The sequence below is a fragment of the Tupaia chinensis genome, unplaced genomic scaffold, assembly GCF_000334495.1.
Source record: "Tupaia chinensis unplaced genomic scaffold, TupChi_1.0 Scaffold143796_1, whole genome shotgun sequence".
Lineage (NCBI taxonomy): Eukaryota > Metazoa > Chordata > Mammalia > Scandentia > Tupaiidae > Tupaia > Tupaia belangeri.
The window spans coordinates 7836886-7841870 of NW_006203646.1; positions in this window are offsets into that span (position 1 = coordinate 7836886).

The window sequence follows — 4985 nt, forward strand, 5'->3', positions numbered from 1 at the left end:
GGGGAGCCGGGCGCAGCCACCGCGTCGCCGCCGGGGGGGCGGCCGCCTTCGCCGTCGCCCGTGGGCTCCACTGAGCCGCGCGGCCCGTACCGCCCTCCCCCAGGTGGTTTTCCGAGCGTTCTGAACCGCCGTCTCGGGCTTCTCGCTACGCGTCTCGGCCAGCTCCGGAGAAGCGGGATCCTGGTCTAGGACGCGTCCCCCTCTTGGGCCTCGATGGTGCGTCCCGCTCCTCGGCAGCTCCCCCGCCCGCGGGAGCTTTGCTAAAGTCGGGGAGTTGGCGAGTTAGGCGGGCGCTAACCCGGAGGGCTGAGCACCAGCGGGTAGGGTGCGTGTCTGCGCGCTCTGGCACGCCTGGAGACCCCAGCCCGGCAACCCCTGCTAGCGACCGCAGCCGAGAGTTGGCGCTCTCCCTGGGGATATGCAAACGGTGCTGGAGCCCCAGCGGACGCTCAGCGCCTCGGCCCCGAGCTGTGGCTTTCCACCCACCGAGGCTCGCCCGCAGGACTTGCGGACCTACTTTGATCCCTGGGACTCCGTGTTGCCCTCCGTGAAATGGGGCCACGCTCATTGTCCTGCGGGCGGGCCCTGGGTTTCCTCCTCTCGGAGGCCGCTGATGTTAAGTGTGTACGCCCGCTCTAAACTGGAGAGTTGTGCCCTGCTGCTACCCGTTTGTAGTGCCCCGCGAACCAGCGGGGAGGTGGCCGGAGCCTCTGCAGAACCCTTCCTCTCTCAAGTCCAATCCCCTCGGAGCTGGAATGCCTTCCAGTCCCACCTGCGCTTCCGGACCCTCCCGAAACCTCTAGTGCGTTTCTATCTCATCCAGCCACTCAGAAAACCATTAGCGAGCGCCTGCTTGGTGCCAGACACTGTGCTGGGCGCGGAGTGAAATGAAAACAGGCCGGAGCCCTGACGTCGGGAGCTGAACCCTTGACGCGTAATTGCACTAGACGAGACAGTGTCGGTAACTGTGGTGAGGACTCGGGAGAAGAAATCCAGCTGCCTGGGCGCTGCCTCTGAGGACCACGGAGCCAGATTCCAGCAGCGATGCCTGGGAGTCCTCCCTGGGGCGCTTAATGCTCGTCCCTTAACTGTTTCCTCTCTGGTGCAGAGAACCCTAGCGCCCTCTTCGTTGTCTTCTCTGCCACCCACACCTGAGTCCTCTGGATTCTCTGCTTTCCCAGCCCAGCCGCTGACCGGTGCCAGGCGGCGCCCTAGCCCTGGTCAGCGCCCCAGGACTTGTCCTGCCCACTTCTTCCAGCTGCAGCCTGAGCAATAGGAATTCTGTTTTCTGACACCACAGCTCGGATCTTGATGAGCTACAAACCTTCAAGATTCTCATCACTTTGACTGGAGAGTCCACATTCCTGGTGTGACCTGCTAGGGCTAATCGGACTCGTCCTGCCCTGCCCTGCCCTGCCCTGGGCTTTACTCAGTCCTGCTGAGGATTTCATGTTCTCCTTCATGTGCTGTGTTCCTCACGTACCTCCTTCTGCCCACAAAGCTCCCTCATCTATGTCAGTGGAATGAATCTAGTTGAATTGATGACATTTTCTTCACAAAGTCCTCCAACACTCCTCCTCTGCGGACTGACCTCTTTCTTTGGATTTCTGTCACAGCAATGCTTACCTTCTGTTAAATGCTTACTCTGTGCCAGGCACCGTGTTCAACTCTTGACATGCACCATGTCTTTTAATGCTCACAGTTACTCTGTGAGGTGGGTGCATTTCTTAAACCATGTGCATAGGAGACTTAGGCTAAAGAATGCAGCAGCCAGAATGCACCTGTTTTAACAAAGTTAACGCTGTATCACACCCCGTATCACCCCTCGGCTCAAACTCCTCAGTGGCTTCCCACCTCTGGCTAGGTTCCTGTGAGGAACTCCCAGATCCCAGACGCTATATATGGTTGGCCCTCACCACTTACTCTTCTTGTGGCGCTGTAGCCATGCTAGCCTCCTTGTTCTTTGAAGCACTGTGGGTGTTCTGGACCACAGGACTTGTTACCTGTGTGTAGAATGACCACTCTGCTGTTTCTAGATCCTGGCCCTATTTCTTTTTAAAAACATATTTTATTGTGCTAAAGTATGCATAAGATATACTATTTCAGTCATTTTTAAATGTGCAGTTCATTCACAGTGTTGTGCAAACGCCTCCCCCTGCCTTTCTGCAGGTGAAATTCGGCACCCATTAAACTCTCACTCCCCGTTTCCCCTTATGCCTCAGCTACTGACAACCACCATTCTACTTTCTGCTTCATGAATGTGACACCTGGCATAAGTGGAACCATATTTGTCCTTTTGTGTCTGATTTATTGTACTTATATTTCAAGGTTCAATCATGTTGTAGCATGTATCAGAAATTCATTCCTTTTTAAGAGTGGGTAATATTCCATTGTATGTATATGCCACATTTTGTTTATCCATTCATCCATCAATGGACATTTGGGTTGTTTCCACCTTTTGGCTATTGCGAGTAATGGTGCTATGAATAGGCCTGTCTTTTATATGGCAGTGGATACACAGTATTTCTATCTTTAGATAGTATTTCAAAGTTCTTCTTGGTGCCTCTACAGCACTGGATACGATGCTGATAACAGCAGCTAGAGTGAACTTTTTCTCATCTCAAGACTCACTTTACCTCTGGGACTCACCTGTGGCTTCTCTTTACCTTAAAATAATGTACGGGAATCTTTACCATAGCATGTGAGGTCCTGCATAACCTGACCCAACTTTTTTCTAGCTTTTGCCTTTTCTCCTTCCCTTCTGGTTCCACTAGTCTTGCTCAAACACACCAAGGTCACGATCGCCTCAAGGCCTTTGCAAATTTGCCGAGTCCTTGTCTAGAAATTCCTTCCTCTAAACCATTACATGGTTTTCTCTTTCTGTTGGCTTAGGAGTCAGATCAAAGGTCCTGCCTCATCAGAGACAGCCTCTCTGACTATCTGGTCTAAAATACCTACTAGCACTTCATTGTCTCCATTTGCTTGATTTTTCCTCAAAGCAGGTATCACTTTTGGTCTCCTCTAGAATGTGCACGCAAAGCAAGTTGGAACTTTGTTGTCGTTGTTTTTGTCTTATTCCACATCCCTGTCTCTTTACTGTGAATCAGAAAACTGGTGTTCTTCTGGACAAAGGAATTTGCAAAAAGGGTTCCCCTCTCTCTGACCACAAGTACTCAGAGCAGTGCCCAGGCACATGGATTTCCGCTCCTACTCCTGCACAGTCAAAGCAAGGCTATGGCCTCTGCAGGATTACTGGTTGAGTGAAGTATAGTAGTTGAGGTCAAGTACAAGTGAGAAAATATTCAGTGTCTCCCTCCTTCTCACTCTCTCTTCTAGCTTCTGAGAGGGTTCAAAATTAGATTTTAACTTTTTCTCTTTTTTTTTTTTAAGAGAGAGATTTTTGCTATAGGGTGCATGTGCTCACCTGAGAGACAGAGAGACAGAAAGTGAGAAATCACCCCCTAGGGGAGATGGCCATGAAACAATCCCTTCTCCTCCATTCTCTTCTTGGGATTTTGGACATGCACATACTCACACCCAGTATGAGTTTCAAACTTCCCAGTCTAGGACTTGAACCATGGTGGACTACATGGGAATCCAGCAACGTAACCATTACACCATCTGCTGGTTCCAACTTTTTCTCATATCTTACCAGAGTCACTTGATCAAAGCTGAGCACCAGCCTAGTCTGCCTCCAATGAGGACTCTGTCTGAAAACCCAGCTTTAATCCCAGGACTCTTTGATCACCTTCTACATTGTGGGATGTGCCAGGCAGGAAGAAGTCCCCAGGGGCTGTATCCCACACACTGAGACAATTCCATTTGAGACACCTGGGCAGCCTATTAGTTCTGGCTGGTTTCCTGGGGAAACTGAGCTGGCCATTAACTGAAATTGAACAAGAAATGTTACCTTCAAACTGAATCCTCCTAGGCCCATTGTGGGCATTAAATGAGATCATGCGCATTACACTCTGATCTAATCTTAGCACTAGTAACTGTGGGTGAAATAAAAGCCCAGCACCTACAGAATCAATGAGGAGGGATGAATGGAATTTCAGTCGCAGAGTGAAACCTTCTGCTTTGACCCTGATGCCTCTCTGCTCTCATCTGTCACTCTCTGCGTTCACTCTAAACCAGCCATGCCCATCTTCTTTCTGGGCCTTGAGTGTCCTTATGTTCATTCCAGCCCTAGACTCTTTGTGTTAACAATTGTCTCAGCCAGCTGTTTCTCCAGATCTTCCCCCTTGTTGGCTTCCCCCTTGTCCTTCAGATCCCAGCTTAAATGGCACCTCTTCACAGAGACCCCACCACCCCACCTGCAGTACTTTCTCCCATCTTTATATCTTGCTGTGTTCCCTCCACAGTGCCCTTTCCTCTTTGTCATAGTCTCATGCGTTGGCCAGTTTTCTTGTTTAGTATTGGTTCCTCCATGGAGAATATTAGCTGCTGGGGCAGGGACCTTGCGTGCACAGCCTCTGCTATACCCCCACATCCTGGAACATCCATACCTGACACATATATCTGATGAATGATGAGTGCCTCCTCTCTTCCCCGTCTGCCTATCTTTACTTCGTTTTTAAAAATGAGCTATTTATTCTCTTGCTCATTCTTCAGTTTTTCATCTTGTCATCAGTAACAGGCAAGTCTTTCAGCATCCTCAGGACATCCTTCAGCAAGAAGAATCAACCAGAGGGAAGGGAACAGGTGCAGGCCTTCAGCTTCCTGATGAGGGTATAAAAAGCTTTCCTGCTAGATATCCTTACCTTGACTCTCTTAGGGCCCCTTATTGCTAATCCCATTTATCAAGGCCTGTTTCCTAACGCTGGTCTGGCCTAGTCATGAGCTGAAGAGTTATGAAAGGAGAATGGATCAGCAAGTCAGGAGGGGTTGATCTAACACTCTTTAACCTTGGCCACGTCTCTTTGCTGCTCTGAGCCTCTACTTCCTAACTTGAAAAAAATGGGAATATCTGTGATTCTAATGAT